General features: G+C 39.6%; 1 protein-coding gene across 1 annotated transcript in view; it reads left to right on the forward strand.

The window, feature by feature from the left end:
- The window catches only part of COL4A6 (collagen type IV alpha 6 chain), a 117,206-nt gene that overhangs the window by 22,919 nt on the left and 76,413 nt on the right, over positions 1 to 17,874 (forward strand). Inside the window, exon 2 of the mRNA XM_069867685.1 lies at positions 15,687 to 15,770. The gene's annotated coding sequence lies outside the window, so the exon portion shown is untranslated. The remainder of the gene's footprint in view (positions 1 to 15,686; positions 15,771 to 17,874) is intronic.

Raw genomic sequence — 17,874 nt, forward strand, 5'->3', positions numbered from 1 at the left:
GATGAGCAGTCCTTTTACATATTCCAGGTTGCTGATATTAACTTGAATAGAATTCAACGTTCCTGTGTTAAACATGGAGTTGTTCTGTGCCTGTTTTAGTAGGCTGTCCTGCTGCAATAGTTTGACTGAATGTCTCTGATCTGTAATCTCAGTTTCTGCGTGCATTAATAATGTAGCACAAAGTGCACAGTGGTGATGCATACAGTAGGAAGCACTCTCACTCTTACGTACTGACTTTTTCTACTAGAATGGCTTTTATTTTGTTTGTCAGTCTGTAATTCTAGTACTACTTTAATTTTCCTCATTAGATCAAAGGTTTTCAGCTTTTCCTGCTGCTTATTCTCTATGTAAAGAACAATCATATTAAGAGTGAGGAACAGGGTTTCCAAAACTTAGCTTGACTCACGTGGTCCATCTGTAGGTACATGTCTGCTATAATCTGGTGGCTCACGGAGTCATGCCTCTTGGGAGTACATGAGTAAAATCACCTTCTAAAAAGCAAATGTTTTTAATCTGAAGTTATCTAAATAACTGGCAGGGAGAGTCATTCTTACTGGACAGTACAAAATATCAGTTCTTTCAACTCCTGCATTTTCAGAAGTTCCAGGGAGTAAGAAACTTGCTTAAATTCAAATTACCTCTTTTCTAGATTTAAACTCTGTGTTGCTCCCTAGCTTAACCCTTTCAAAAGCCTGTGCAGAGAGTGAGGCAGCCCTTCACCCCCACAGGAGGAACAATCTAGCACATGGGCTGTGGTCTCTCAGTGGCTAGTGCTGGACAAATGTTAACAGCGACAGAACAAAACAGCCTTCTCTATGCTAAGGACTGTGCAACACAAATAAAATTAGCTATGTTTTTGCAACATGGTGATCTGGCTGTCACCCAGCAGCTCAGCTCCACTGTCACTTGAGCAGCCCAAGAGCAACCAGAGAGGAAGGAGGTGCTGGAGTTGACCTACAAAGAGCAAACCAGGAGGACGTGAAGGAATGATGCTACTACATGGTGGAAGATTTGGACCCACAGTCAATGAAATGCCTAAACAAGGCTCCAGTGCGTGGTGGCAAGGCAGTCGCAGGGCCTTCTTCCAGAAATGTTTATTCCTCTGCCTGTACTACGTGCCAGCACCAAGACTCCCTGTTGCAAGCAGTGGGACTGAGATCTCTTCCTCTTAGACTCGCCGAGTGCAGTGTCCCCCTCCACTAAGTCTTCCCTGTGTAAGCAGGAGAAATAGGAGTTAAAAAGCAACCATGAATGAGTCAGTGTGGAGCACAGTGTTGTACTTACCTACAATTTTGAACCCGTTATTACATGACTGCTTTTGAGCTGGTTAAGTGGCATGCTGATACAAATGCTTGGGTCACTCCTAGACTGGATTTCCCAAGGAAAATAAAGAGATTATAGAAAATCTCTTTGGAAAACAGCGGCATAAAGCTAAAATCAAAACCAGAAGGCAGGATGGCGTGACCAGCCATAGTCTTGAAGTATTCTTCTAAATTGCAATGCATGTAAATATTACTAAGCCTGTTGTGATGACTAGGGCAGGGCTGGCTTTGGGAAATTCCATGCGGATCTGTAAGTTTTCTGTCAGTTCAGATGAACGGGGTTTCTTTTTTTTTTTTTTAATGCCAAATTTCCTGTTAGTTTTCCACAAAATGTCTTCTGAAATTGCTTTGAATATTTTTTTTTTAAATTTTTTGGATGGCATATTATCCTGGAGGCCATCCCTTTTTTCCTGGTGGTTGTAGGGTCAGAATTCTAAAGTGTGCATCATGTCACGAGCATGAATCTCCTGAATCAAGTGACAGGACTGCAGAACGGGTGGCTTTCATTGTGCTGTGGGGCAGTGTACAGGGGCAGGCTTGAGAAGAGGAATTCAACAGCTCTGGTTAATAGGCTCCAAAATCAAATGGACTTGTACAAGGCAAATTTACAGTGTGCCTTTTCTCCTTAAAAAAAAAAAAAGGCACACTGTCAAATAATCTGAAAGAACCCAACATCTCAATAAGATGTGGTCCCTCCCCCCTGCTCCCTGTTCTGAAAGGGACTATTGTTTCCAGGTTTCAAGGTGGGCTCATTGACTTTCATGTTGCCATGGAACCAGCTTGTTTTTCTTCCTGAATGATACTTGCTTGTGATCTCAGAAGTTTTTTCAGCAAATTAACACAGGTGATTTGTGAGTGACCTTGGTGGACTAAAGGCCAGTTAAGGACCTGTTTGATTAACCAGATGAAGAAATAAAAGGAGTAATAATCAAGCCCTGGGATAAGCCTTGCTTGAAAGCGGGGGGGGGGGGGGGGGGGGGGGGCAGGTAACCAGAAAAGCTACTAATTCCCAGTTTCTATTCTGCATAACACAGAAAGGCTGGTATTGGATTTACATGCTGGTTGACTTAAATGCAAGTTAAGCAAATAAAGTTCTGTTACAACTTAGAATTTTAAATCCGCAAGAGTACTAGATGAAAAAGGAAGAAGTACTTTTGATGGTAATTCATGGCCCACACAGTTAAAACTAGCCTATTCCAGGGAGGTGTCCCTGCCCCTTGCAGGGGGGTTGGAACTAGATGATCTTTAAGGTCCCTTCCAACCCAAACTATTCTATGATTCTGTGATTTCGTAAGAGATACAATGTAGCTCAAACAGGAATTAAATTGGCATGAGATGATTGCAGAAGTCCTGATTTTATAGCACTTTACAGTGTGTATTTGACTCTTGAGCTGGGAGGTTCTGGCTGAGGCCAGGTTCTGGTACAGCTAACTTTGAGCCAGGGCTCAAATAAACTTTACTTGGGCCCAAACTGACTCCTGTAATTCCACTTACGAGTCTTCATGCCACATTCCCCAGGAGTCCAGAATAGATAGTTTAGAAATGGAGTGGTGTGATTTGAAGACAGGGTGCGAGCACCAAGCCAGTAAACCATCCTGCTGGAGGAAGAAGTGTAGCATCACTGTGAATGAACCTGCTTAAGTGTGGCAGTGCTGCCCAGGTCAAGTTCAGTGCTGGAAATGACAGGCTTGGCGATACAGGTGCGTATAGATTTGGCACTTAGTCAGACATGGTGATTTTTCAGCAGTATTGTTAGATAAATTTTCTGTTGTTTCGACGTTATTGCTCTCTAGAACTACATAGAAGGAGGTTGTAGCGAGGTGAATGCTGGTTTCTTCTCCCAAGTATCAGGTGTAATAGGATGAGAGCAAATGGCCTCAAGTTGTGCCAGAGGAGGTTTAGATTGGATATTAAGAAAAATTCTTTTACTGGGAGAGGTGAAGCATTGGCTGTCCAGGGAAGCGATGGAGACCCCGGTCCTGTGGATGTTCAAAAACCGTGTAGCTATGGCATTTCAGGACATGGTTTAGTAGTAGTGTTGGTGTTGTGTTGATGGTTGGACTTGATCTCAGAGGTCTATTCCAACCTTAACAATTCTATGATTCTGTGGTAGTCCTTGAATTGCGGAGTTTGCTTTAATCTCATTGAATGTCTACAGGTTGCTCAGCAATTTGTAGGACTTGTTCCTGATGGGTCCAGTGTCAGTACAAACATTTCCTTTCTCTGCATGGCAGTTCTCGGTCAGTGATATCAGTTGGAAATATCAGAGTTTGTTATTTTAAGAACATCTGTTGTTTCTTGTCACAAACCATGGAAATTTTCAGCTGGAGCCTGTGTAAAAGTTAAAATCCAATTTTTCAATTAAGGAAAAAGGGAGTAATCCTTTCTTAAAACAGTACAGCTTGAAATAATGTGCAAATGAAAGCTTGGTCCTTTTGTGTCTGTGGTCACCTGTTTTTTTATCTCACTTTCCAGTTTAAATTCTATAGACTATTCCATTTTTAAGCCCTAAAGTTGCACACTAAAAGAATATGGGACAGAGGCAGGCTGTACAAAAACATGTAGGAGAAATTGTTGTTCCATCATTAGACTTTCTACTTATATTTGTCGTGTCATTATCATAGAATTAGTCAATGTTCTGGGTAGGAAGGGACCCTAAAGATCATCCAGTTCCAGCCCCCCAGCCATGGGCAGGGACACCTCCCACTGGATCATTATGATGCTTGTAGCCAAAAAAAATTTTAAAAAATGCTTCTTAAGTTGGCAAAGTCCTTGAAAAGAAGTTGTTTGGAATAGTGTGGGTGTTAATTTCTCAGAAGAGACATCTGTGCTTAGCTAGCATGTTGCACAACTAGACAGTAAATTTTTTGCTCATAGCATTAATCTTCTTTCCTTCTCCACATTTTCATGAATTGTTGGGTTTGCTGCTCTAAGTGATAATGTTCAAGGTTGGATATTAAATTGCCTAGAATATTCTAGTAGTGTGCTTTTTACACTGCCTGTGTAGCGCCTCTCGGTCTCATTGGAAGGTGCTGTATCTGTAGCATACATCATCCATTATTACACTATGCTTGACAGCTAGGAACAAATAATTGTACTCAAATTAAGAACAATTTAGGACATTTTGAGAGCTTAACGTGAGTTTCTTGGTGGTACTGATTCTGTAAGATAGTATACTGTGACGATGTCCATTCTGAGCATTAATTCCCTATCTTTTTAATTCTTTTTAGCAGAATTTGTTTTGAATGCAGTGGCAACTGCTCCTTAAAAGAAAGCCTTATCGTTTAAGTTCTCCATTCTTGAGTAGTTCTAACTTTCCACAATAATGCACTCAGTCCGGAGGCACTGCTTGAGGGAGAGGGTTTATAGAAGCTAGTCACAAGATGGTGATCAGCAGGTCCAGGGAGGTTCTTCTCCCTCTGTACTCGGCACTGGTGAGACCGCTCCTCGAATCCTGTGTTCAGTTCTGGGCCCCTCACCACAAGAAGGATGTTGAGGCTCTGGAGCGAGTCCAGAGAAGAGCAATGAAGCTGGTGAAAGGGCTGGAGAACAGGCCTTATGAGGAACGGCTGAGAGAGCTGGGGGTGTTTAGCCTGGAGAAGAGGAGGCTGAGGGGAGACCTCATTGCTCTCTCCAACTCCCTGAAAGGAGGTTGTGGGGAGGAGGGAGCTGGGCTCTTCTCCCAAGTGACAGGGGACAGGACGAGAGGGAATGGCCTCAAGCTCCGACAGGGGAGGTTTAGGCTGGACATTAGGAAAAAATTCTTCACAGAAAGGGTCATTGGGCACTGTCAGAGGCTGCCCAGGGAGGTGGTTGAGTCCCCTTCCCTGGAGGTGTTTAAGGCACAGGTGGACGAGGTGCTAAGGGACATGGTTTAGTGTTTGATAGGAACGGTTGGACTCGATGATCCAGTGGGTCTCTTCCAACCTGGTTATTCTATGGTTCTATGATTCTATGATTTCAGTGAAACTTTGTTATTTTTATCAGCCCCATATTCATGTTCCCTGTTCAGTGACATCTGTCCACTATTAACTCTAGTGAATTTCAGGGAAGAGGAGGCAAGGTAATGCCTTAAAGAGAATGAATGTGTTCTTATAGGATAGCATTGTTGTTTTACAAACTAATTTGTGTAAACATAGTTCCTTGCTTAGACTTCCAGAATAGAATAATTGTTTATCCTTCTTCATTTCTTTGTTAATTGATTGAGACGTCATTTTAGCTTTAACTTCCTGATGAACTTTTTGTCACCCACCCGTATAAGAAGGCCAGGCAGTATGTCTATAGATAGACACTGTAGGTGTGTGGGGATTAGAGGGTTAACCGTTTTAATAAACTACCATTTCAAAACTTGCTTGCAAGGGCACAAGCCTACTGATAAAGATCCATGCCTTTGGCAAAAAAGAGTGCTGGAGATATATTAAGTAGGCATTTCTGTTCTAAATTGCATCAGACTTCACAATCTAATTTAGTAGATAGTTTCAGTCTTTCTGGTGACAGGTTTTTTTGTTTGCGTAGTTTAGTGAAGACTGAGGAAAAATATGTCTTCAAGTTTCATGTCAGGTTCTGTGACAAATGACATCTGAAGGTTGCTGTTGCGCTTGCTTATTATATGCCTTTCCTTGTCTGTGAGACAACTGAAGACAAAAGCCTTGTCTTCCATTCCCGCACACTTAAAATAATACAAATTCTTAAAAAATGTTACATATATTAAGAAAAAAAGAGAAATAAAAGATTAAATTTCTTTTGCGTTGTTTTCAGTTTGAGGACTTCTAATAATGATGTCTCTAAGAGTATCCTTTTTTGTTTTTCTTAGCTGTTGCTAAAAATAGTTTCTTTTTGTCTCAGTTTTTCCTTCCCTTATCCAGTGCTAACTAACTATGACATTTGTTTTGTAAAATTTCTTTCTAAACCTAATAGTCTGCTTAGTAACCTAGATACACAAAAAAATAGAATATTTGTAAATAAAAGGATACATTTATTCTGCCAGTTCTATGGTTTGTCCTTTTTTGGTTTCCTTAGGAGAAATGTTTGTGGCACACATTGTCTCAGATTTAATTGGTACCTATTTCTCAGCAAACATACTCTCATCCTGTCAAAATACTACATCGAGCTATTGCCTCCTCTGATCTGTTTAATCTAGATAAATGTAATAAAGGCATTTTGTCTTTTCCTGTTCCAGACAGGTAAGATTATCCGTAATGGAGATTGTACATTTTGTCTTGGCAGAAGTTTGCAATATCCACAGTTGATGAATAGACATCTGCTCTGCTTAGAAGTGTTTCTTGAAATTAAATAGGCTAAACAGTAAATTAAATATATAGGTATACAATGGAGCTACTTAAATTTCCTTTGATGTTTTATAGTTGTTTACCTCAGTTTATATTTTCTCCCTTCCCCACTTCTTTATCAGTGTCACTAGGAAGACGGTTTAGCATGATAGTCGTGGTCTTCTCTAACATGTGGAATGTTTATTTCTCACGTTGCTGTTAATTTTCGTCTGGCTTAACTGTGAAGTAATGTACTTTTTAGGTAGACAGGAGAGGAATCCTTAAGTAAATCAGTTCTGCCCTGCAGGGAAGGGCTTGACTGGCTGAATTGCTGTGAAGGGTTGCTTTACCATGAAAGGAAGGATCGCTTGCTTTCTGTTGCAAAGCCAAAGCCTTGGTGAAATGAGAAGGGCAGCCCAGAAAATCGGTCTGAACTAACAGCTGTAACACTAAATACAACATCCCATTGTGCACCCTGTCTGCTATATGTAAGTATGAAGAAGGTGGAGTTGTTCTGTAGTAAGAAAATTGCTGGATGATTTAACATCTTGGATTCGTTAGATATATCACAATCCTCAAAGTCATCAATGATTGTATTAAACTGTGGACTGTGGTACTTACATTTGTTCTGCACGTGTGTTTGACCAGGCTCGAAGATACATGCTAGGAACCTTTCCCAACAGCTATGCCATTGTGGCTTTACAGAGCAGCAAGCAGTGAGAAGAACACTTCTATTTAGAGGTTCCTCTGCAAATTCGGCTTTACCTCCTTCTTCAAGTTTCTGGGGCCCAAGATCAAGTTCCCCCAGAGCTGTTGTGTGAAAGCAAAGCTAGAGCAGGGTAACTGAGAAGAAGGCAGGAGCTGACTCTCTTAGAGCAACCCATGAGTACTCTGCTGGAGGAAAGCGAGGAAGTAGGCTTGGCCATAGCTCTGTTTCTGCTGAGTGGGTAGAACTTGAAAAGGTGGTTGTTTCTGTTATTTAACAGGTTTGAGTACCCAACCTTGTCTTCCCAGCTGTTCAGGAGCATCAAGGGTCTTGGTTTCACATGACTCTGAAACCCAAGCCCAGAATTTTTTTTCCATAGTGAAAAATATCCATTCTCTTGTATCCCGAAAATACTGGTTTTGGGGGGAATTTTTCCTAACCTTTTTTCTGTATGGAATGAAAAAAATGTCTGAAATGTAGTATTTCCAGTAGATAAAATTTTTGCCCTCCCTGTCTCCTCCCAGAGATGGCTTGTTTGAAAAATGCTTTGCAGGACCACCGCTGTGTCTGTAGAGGGCTTTGAGATAAATGTGCTCATAGATAAGCTGTGTTGAGAAACATATGGTTATCATCATCAGTGTGATAGAGGGACTCATCAAAGTCACTTTACTGTCTACAGCTGTGGCTAGAAAGGGGAATTACTTAAAAAAAATCCATGTTTAGTTATGTAAACCTGCTTGCAGGGCGATATAATATCTTAAATGCATAACCTTCTGTTTTTTTTTTTTTTTTAACATAGTTTACTTATCCTGATTTTCCACCTGTTATTGCTTGTATTTCTGATGTTTTCATAGTGTTGGAAAATTCTTAATTGCCAACTGATTTATCCTCTGTTAGGGACTAAATGGGAAGCCTTTGGGCTTCAAAGGGCATTTAGACTGCATTTGCTGCTTGGATGGGCCTTTTATGAAACTCCTTTTGCAGAGTTGTAGGGCTACAGAAGAACAACATGTCTGATTTTGCTCTTATTATTTTAAATTTGTTTGCTCGGTTTAAGCTGTATGCGGGAGCATATACAATTTTAAGGATGTACTATATGCATCGTTCATTGTTTTTCATTTTAACATAAAGGATCTGATTTTTCACTGACACTTATACTAGCGCATTATGCCTGTAGATGGTACAGCTGACCTGATGGCATGTTGCATTTCTGATAAAGGGTAAATGACCCATCAAGATTGCATTAGCAGCCAAGAGTCGACAGTTGTATGTTTCTGGGAGAAAAACATGTTCTAACTTGGTAAGTTCGCTCCCTGAAAATAGAAATAGCGAACTAGAAATAGCATAGAGGATGGTAGAGCAACAGCTCCAAAGATGTTTACTTAAAATGCCTCTATTTTTCTTAATTATGCTTACTATGTTGGTGCCCAAAGGTTAGCTAATGGCAAGGACCTGTTGTGCAGTGTCCGCAACCATAAGAATAGCAAACATCTTTTTCCCCGGAGGAGAGTAATTTCTTTATTTGTTTTTTACTTCAAAGATAAGTATTTTGTCAGTGGAGCACAAAAGTGTTTCCCTGGTTTCTTTTGAGATTTTATTAACCAAGAACACACAATGTTCTTGGTACTTTCCAGAACTGATATAGTAAGCCTTTAGTGAAAGACTTGATGAACGTGACACAGTAGGATGCCTCACTATATTATTTGAAATACGTTTAGCCTATTCTTGGTTCTGTCAATGAGAAAACCTCCAGGGATGTGAGGAGGTGTCCAGGTAGAAGCTAGCTCATGTTCGCAGGATCACACAGAGTACAAGTTGAATAGAGATGAGGTGACCAAATAGGGAAAGAAAGCAAACCGGAGGAGCTATGGAGACAGAGGTTAAAGGGTTAACCATGTTGATACTGTAACAGGTAGTCGTCCAACAGTTCTGGGAGATGGCTGCATATCTTTTTATTTAGATAGACTGTAATTATACAGACTTACAGCTGTTTGGGCATTTCCGTCCTTTTGTAACTTTGTGAAGTAGATCTTGTGTTTAAAAAAATAGGATGAGAGATTAAGTTAAAGAGAATGAGTTGATGGAGTTGTTTATCTGTCCCATCCCAAAAAGAAGAATGAATGCCCTTGATTTAAATATTGTAAGTGAACTGGAAAAGCTGGGTAAACTTTATGCCTGTGAGCTATAACACCTTGCTACCTAAACCATTGTGGCACATGGGAGTGGTTCTTAGTTGGTTCCACCCTGTCTACAGCTGACGTGTGCCATCCTATTTTAGCAATTTAATCCTGGGTAGGTGCATTAGTAACCTGACCAGGCAATTGCCACAGCCATAACCATTAATGCAGGTGGAGCTAATTGTTTATGTATGGAATGGAAATGCCAAATCCATCTGTGGGTAATTTCCATTACTTATGACAGAGTCCCGGTAGCAATGATTTCTTGTTACAGGAACATTATTTTAAAGTAAACCCAATTCTTAATCACTTTTCTTTTTCATTTTCAAAACTGTGGTCCTCTAGTATTAAGGATGGGACAACAGACTTTCTTAATCGTTGTCTATTAATAATGTGACAAGGAATTTGAGTGCAAGACTTTGCATGAGATTATTTAGTGCAGGTTTGGAATCCCTGCTGCAGTTATTGACAGGAGTGCTTGCATTCCCTCCCTAAAATAAAGGGGCTTGTGTAATGAAAGTTATTTGTCAAAATAATGTAGTTGTTGAAGTAGTCCTTGTTGTATTGTGTACCATGTCATGGGCAGGGATAGAGGCGGTTTTCTGTGTATGTATTCTAGAAGCATTTGTGCCATAAAAATGGCTAATTCAGCATTATTTTTGTCACTTTGCAGTGGAGAAACACAGCTATCTAGGTAGTTTCAATGTCTATGGAAATATGCATGTTTGGGTGTTGAGTGCTGAGGGCAGCATTTCCTGATCCTGACAAGGAAGGAATCTGGAATATTCCAAACAGCTTATTTTGTCCTTTGGGCTAATCACAAAAACCGTATTCCACATTCCACCTAAAAGCTACATGGCATATTTATTTAAAATAGAAGTGTCAGATAAAAGAGTGAATTCACACAGTTCTCTCCCTGTGTTTTGGAGTGACACTCCTTTTGTTATGCTAGCGAGGGTATTTTCCTCTATCTCAAGCTGATTATTCCTGGAGAGGGAATAGTGCAATTTGTATTTTCTTTCCAAGTCATGTTCAGGGTTGTTCCTAACAGGGAAGGGCAGGCAGTTGTGCTGCTTTGGTCAGAGGGCAACCTTTGTGGGAACTGAGGCAAACGGAGAAGGCTCTCATCATTTATGCAGGAAAGACGCATTCTTGTACTCCTATTTTTTTGCAGGGTTGTTCTATGCTCAGGTAGGTATCCTGAGAGCCATTTATGAGGAAAACCAGCACGTGCCGAAGTTGACTTCCTTGCTTAAGAGAAGCCAGCTTTTTTTTTTTCAATTGAGGTCATCAGAATTAAGCGTGGATCTTAGTGCATTGTGGAGTGGAGTCTTGAATATTAAGATACGATAATATTTGAATATAAAGATATGTTTAGACGTGTAAAGCCGTGTGGAGCCTTGCTGGTCATGTTTTCATTAGAGAAATAAAATAATAGTTAATAAAGAGATTCAGAATGCTGTTGACAGGTATTGTACTGCACAAAGTTGAATTTTGGCTGTTTTGTTTGCCACTAGTTGATTTCTTTTGTGTATGAGAGAAAGTGAGAATTCAATGGAAGAAGCTGGCATGAAAATACTTGAAACAGTTTTCTTTTTCACAAGACTGGTGGTGTCTTCAGGAAGGGCTAGTTACACAAGTTATACTTTGACAATTCTTCAAGGATTCAAACAGAGTAGCAAATGAAAAGGAGCCTGACTAGAATCAGGGCAAGGGCTGTTGAGTACAGAAACAGATCAAAAGCCACTTCTGTTAAAAGGCCCCTCTCATATCCCTTACTATGGATTTCCTTGTACTCATCCCCACACTTCACTGTTGTCCCAGGAGAGAAATGAAGCATCTCTGTACCAGTTGTCTCCCACACGTGAGGCTGGGTTGACCCCTAGTGTAACTCCTTCTGAGTAAGCAGTTACATCAGGCTGGGTTTTTTTATTATTATTTTTTTTGGTGGTTTTTTTTTTTTATTCTGACTCAAGTCCAAAAGATAGAGGGAGAGATTAGTAGTTAGCTTTGGAGGGGAAGGTCAGATGTAGCTCCCTCTCTCACTTCTTGATCTGCCAGTGTTTTGGCAAGAGCATCACTAAAACTGCAGGCAGTTTCTACCCATCTTTTCCTTGGGTTTTACTGTTTGATTGTCAGCTCTGGAACTTGCATTTCAAAAAATGTTTTTTAACCGATGACTTTGGGGAATGATGCATTTGAAAATAAGATGCAAATCATAACTTGCTGCTGTATTTTCAAAGTTGGTGGTCTGTGTCATCTGTAAAATTGGAGGATGAATTGTATAGAGGGCACATTCCAGCTTACCTTCGGGGACATGTTTTGCTGATAAGTACTATGAGCATTCCCTTGACTTTTGGTGAGGATTTTCTGTCTCTGGTATTTTTAACTGTTAGAACTGTTCACAAGATGAAGGAGCTGAGCCAGTGCTTGTCCACTGACCCAGCTGTATCTGAAATAAATGCAAAACTATAGAAAGGTGAAAAAGAAATACAAGGAGATGTTGTATTCACCTCAGTTACATAAGCCTCTGGATGAATAGTCTGCTGCAGTTGGACCTTTAATACAGAGCGGGAGTTTTGAGGCAAAATCAAGCCCTAGCTCATATACCTGAGCTGTGCTTGCTGGCAATCTCCCATGGAAGTCCTGTGTTAGCTGGATTTCTCCTGCCTTTGCTACAAGTACCATTTTATTTGGATTTGCAGGCAAGGCCTTTAAGATTGTTTGCGGCTGTTTTGTGGTCCTGTGTGTTGCTCTAGAGAAACTCGAACAAACATGAGTCTGGGACACCTCTTATGGCATCACAGCTGTTAGATTTCTTTACTGTCTTTGGCTCCACTCCAGAACAAGCTGAAGTCAATGGAAAGGTTCGAATGGCACTCCATCTGAATGAATCAACTGTGCATAAAATGCTTGATGGAAATACACTGGAAGCAGGAGAGGAAAATTGTTTTTACACTAACTCTTGGTTTTACATGTCTTTTTAAAATTATTTCTCACTCCTATCGCTACTTCTATAACTAAAGTGTATTTTCCTACCTTGCAATTCTAGCGATTCTTATGTAAACCTGAAATAATGCAATTAAAATCAGTATGTATGTTACTCAGTTTATATCATGGCTATTTAAATCTCAAAGAGTGTATTTTTAAAAGAGTGCTACCGTTCTATGTTTGTTTTCTGTTTGGAAAACTTTAGTTGTTTTCTAGTCAATGAAATTAAGAGTTTAATTTCTGTTATAATGGTAGTGTTTATGAGTAGTTCTTTAACTGTTATTGTTTCTGAGGAGCTGTATTCACCAATCTGAAATGTATTTCAGAGCAGCTGGAAAGATATCTTCTGGGAATACTTACGCAGAGCAAGTAAAAAGGGCCCATGCTTACACGTTCAGATTACAATCTATAAATGTTCAGATGACCTATGTATTCATACATGTGAATGGAAAAATGTGTTAAACCTTTTCAGAAGAGAACACCACCATGGTCTAGAATCTTACATGCAGCTTTTTAGACTGGTATTCATAAACATTATATACATGGCCGTTTGCTATTTAAATAACTTTGGAGTGTCTGATGTCAGCTACTTCCCCTAAATAAAATACTTAGGACATATAACACCTGGTTTGGAGCCAACTGGCTTTGGTTTGCTTCCTTTCCAAATGCTTATATTCATAAGAGAGCAAACTGATTCCTCATGCTGTGAAAAGGAACCTAGAAATAAATTGTGAACACAGTTTTACACAAAATAGGGACACATTTTGAGTTTTTAATAAAGCTCAGTGAGAGTTTGATCCAGCTCCCAATAAATTCAATGGGAATATTTCTTTTGATTTCCATGGGATTTTGACTAGCACCATATTTACCAACCACAGCCCTGTGGGGAGCTGCATGAGCAGTGAGGATGGAAAGAAGCATTGCATTTTATCCAGTCCTCTGCTGCTGGGCAGGACCTGGTTGCTACCACATACGGGGGATTTCTAACAAGGTGAGCTTCAGCACTCTGGGACAGCAGCTGTTGCAAGGCAGTGACCTTAGAGGAACCACATCCTGCTATGAAATAAAGTTTCTTTGCCATCACTCTCTCCTAGGAGGCCAGGAAAATTAACAGAACCACAGGATCCAAAGTTCATGCAAACAACTGTTGGAACAAAGAATGATCTGGAGAAAAAAGTAATTAAAAGTTGAAATCTTTGAAGAATTTAAGGTTGAATTGATGTCTAGGAAGGTATAATCCGATTCCCTGGAGGCATAAAGGTATCTGCTAAGAGGTTAAATGTGAGGTTAAGTGTCAGGAATAGAGATATACATTGGCTAGCAGCGAGTCCAAATTTCCACTGCAAAATATGCATATAATGGCACAAGGTGTGTCTTTGTGCCCTTCTCTCTCGAGTTTTCTTGAAACTAAATCCTAATGTCTTAATGTGACCTCTCAGCAGTGTGTCTGTTAAGACAGTTTTTATGTATTCAGTCCTTGCCAGTGTAGGTTCCAGACTCAAGTTCATGCTGATCATTCCTTGTTTGAGCAGATGGTTTGGAGATGCTCTTGCAGTCCATCATATAACCTCTAGACACAATTTTTGCGCACTTTGGTTTTGTTTGTTTGGTTTTTGCCTTTCCTGCATTAAGCTTACCTAATCGTCTGCGTTGTGTTCCCTGTTGTGGTGCCTCTCTTGCGATCTATCCCTCTCTCTGTTCTGCTCGAATGTTGTGTTAGCTCCTATTATAAGATGCTGAGGAGAAGTCAAAAGCCTTATATCTAATGGCATCTCATTTGGACAATTTGTCGAAAAGTCTGCACAATTACTGTTTGCTTGTTTTTTTAATGCTTGATGCCTCTTAGAATTGCTTGAAGGTTGTTATGACTATTTTGCAGGAAGAGATAATGCTCCCTTCAGGCTAGGGAAGTATGGGAGGCTGGATTTAAGGCTTTTTGCTGATATCTGTTCATTCTGTGCTACCTTAAAAAGAGGTGTTTAATTTAGCAAAACAGTGTGAACATCGGGGTGTATAGAGGTTTTTTTTTATTTACCTGTAACATCAAAATTATCAAGTGATGTTGGAGTAGTTGCTTTCTTTGAGAAAGCTGGTACAGTGAAGTTCTAAAGTACATGAGAAACTTGCATGAGTTGCCTTTCATTTTTCATGTTCCTTGCCAACAGATGTCAGGAAATTTTAAAGGCCTTAAAAATGTTTTCTATAAATGTGTTTAGGAAGAAAATATTCAAATCCAGTCTGAACTTGTTTCAGCACTTAGCTTGGTCACTTTGATATGAGGAGCTTTAATGTTTATTCCATTTGGAGTTCCAAAACACCGGGGCTGTACCTGCTCACACTTGACTGTGAAAGACAGTTTCCCTAGAGATGGGTGTTCTTAGTGAGTGCCTAAATTGCAACACTATATTAAACTTTTTTCCAGGACTGTTATGGTGTTGCAGGGTTTTGACAGCCCAGTATTTTGAGCCTGTTGAGTGTTGGGAGGGAATGGGTCAAATTCCCTAATCTAAACTCATGTAGTTGACTTCCATGTGCTGTCACACTGCATAACATTCACGATATACGAACTTATGATTTATGTAAATATTGTATTATCCTTGAACTAATTAATGCTAGTGGAAAAAATTAAGAATATATTTTCAAATTAAATCCAAATGCATGGTGGTTTCCTACTGTCTTCCTTGCACGTCTATTCTTAGTTAAAAATACCACATCCTCTCATCCACAAGTTTCTCTTTTCTTATAGCTCAGAGGGTACAGCTTCATGCTCTTAGAAATGTGCAAGGATCACAAAGTTAAATTTATCTTGGTAGTTCTTACTGATGCAGAAATACTTGGTGTGCAGGATGGCTTAGACACGAGTTCTAATAATTGATGGTGATCTTGGTCTAATGGTGTACAGTGTATCTCAAAACACCATCCAGATTTATGGGTTTTAGTAGCCCTAGAAAGTAATCATCACCCTGCAGAATAGCGCCAACTTTTGTGAATTCACTTGTCCTCAAAGGATTTAGAAATCAACTTGTTCTCATCTGTTTGGTGATTCTGAAAACGCCCCCATTATGGAAAAGTTAAAATGTAACTATATTTGCTGATTATTTCCCAGCAAATTCATAGGACAAACAGTACGTGAAAAGTGCTGAAACAAAACATTTTAATTGAAGAAGAACTTCAGCTGACAAATAGGTATAACATTCAATTTTCTCCTTTTCTTTTTAAATAGGGTGGGAAGAAGTCTTACAGTGGGCCATGTGGGGGCCGCGATTGCAGTGCTGGATGCAAATGTTTTCCGGAGAAGGGGGCACGGGTAAGTTTTTTGTTTGTTTATTTTTTAAGCTAGTACAACTAGTCCTTGTGTCTCTTATCAAAATCTTTTTATAAATAAATAAATAAACCCCGAGTTAATATGTGTAGTTCTCAATCTAATGACTTCATGAAACAAGAGGAATGATGAAGACCAGCTGCATTTCAAATATCCCTGGCCAAGATTTAAAAAGCTGGTCTGAAGGTTTACAAATTGCTGGCTTTGCAATGAGTCATCAATGGAATCTCATTTCTTTGTGATCTGAGCCCTAGCTCCAAAAAGTCAGATGATCTTTAAGCAGATTACAACAATTAAAAAGGAAAATCAAAGCAGTGTGAACTTCTAGTACAGATTTTACCCGGTCTTCATTGTAATAGCTTCTGTTTGTTTGTGGAAGTGGTTTTGATTTTGGTATTTGAAGAAACAAAACTCTGAATGAATCTAAGTATTTCCCTTTGAAAAAGTCTTTTGTTTAGCTAAAGTCCCTCTCTCTGAAGTCTGCACTTGAAGCAACCAAATGTTTAAGCAAGTTTTCTGTAAAAAAAAAAACTTTCGTTTCTTTCGATTGTATGACAGTGTTATAAGTTTTATCTTAATGCAGCTGTTTATTTCCTATCTTAAGGTAATGCAGAGCTGCTGACTTCACTCTGCCTTCAATTATAATGTTAATTTTTGTCCAGATACCATCTACTTAGTAATTTCTCTTTAAGTCTCTGTTTTGTCATACATCAAAATGAATCTTACAGATTTTGCATGTGGAGATGAAAGGGGTAAAGAGCTACATTGTAGGTGCTTGAAGAATTAACTTAGAAGTGCTTCTGGAGAGGGAAAATAATATTAGTTGTCTTGTTTATTGTTCTCACTGAAGTCATATTGAAAAGTCATTTTCTGAGGGAAACACCAACAATCTTGCTTTTTTTTTCCCTGTGCATTTCAGTGACGCAGTATGGATAAATTTAGGAATGAACTTAGGAAAACGTTGCTATTTAGAACTGGTTCATCAGCATTGGCTTAAATGTTTCCCTTATTGCAGACAGACTTGAACATGAATTCTTAATTGATATTTGATGGTGGGCTTGTTCTGGAAGTATAAAAATTCTTTCAAATCATCACATGGCTGGGTGAAAACATGTCTAAACAGATAATCTTAAGAACTTTGCAAAGAAGTTCTCTACGTAACTCAGAATATGAGCTAAAGCCAATTGCTTAACACCTTTTGTGATGAGATACAGTAAGGGACAGACCTAGTATGGTTCTGGAACACAATATCCTGTAAATGCTTTGACCTTTAGATAGCAATGAGCATCATCCTTCTGTCTCTTTACATTCACGGAGTTCAAATTGATTGTTTGAACTGGCCACAACACTGTTGACCTTGCAGTTTGAGCTCTTGGCATCTCTTTTGTTAAAATGTCACAAAGATTTTAGGCTGTTATTGCTGACCTGAGAACTCATTTGGCTTTTAGCTAGTTTCTTGTGTGACCTGTATTGGGAGGCATGTTCCATCCTACCGAGACCTGTCCATGAAGTAAACTGTCTGCTAGAGGAGGTAATCTTTCCCTTTTACAACACTACCTCCATCAAGCCACACTGAGCCAAGCTGACACCTTCTTGGACATCTGCAGGCAGCTACTGGAGTCCTGCCATGCCAGAGGATCAGCAGTTGACTGGCTGAACGGGGAAAGGGAACGGTGCGATTATGTATAATACAGCACAGCTTGTTTCTTGGAGGACACTGTACAGCCTGAGGCTAATTCCTTGGCTTCCTGCCTAGCTTCTCCTCCAGTGCCGCAAAACCTTTAAGTTCAGAACAGGCAAATGGGAGATGGGACTTTGCCAATGCCCTGAATCCATATTTTGTTTAAAGAAATGTTTCAGCTGTCAATTTTGCACAATTAACCAGAACAGAATAAAGCTAAGCTTTCTTTTTAAAAGAAAGTAATAGCTAAAAAGCACAAGGAAAGAAATAAGCTGACAACTCGATGAAAATAATATAGGCTGTGTCCTTAAATGTCCTCCTCCCTGAGTGCACTTCTGATCAGATCAGGCTGTGATGAACTTGTTTCTGACCAGACACTTAAAAAAAATAATGTCAAAAGTGTCAAAA

Source organism: Phaenicophaeus curvirostris, chromosome 13 (genome assembly GCF_032191515.1).
Source record: "Phaenicophaeus curvirostris isolate KB17595 chromosome 13, BPBGC_Pcur_1.0, whole genome shotgun sequence".
NCBI lineage: Eukaryota > Metazoa > Chordata > Aves > Cuculiformes > Cuculidae > Phaenicophaeus > Phaenicophaeus curvirostris.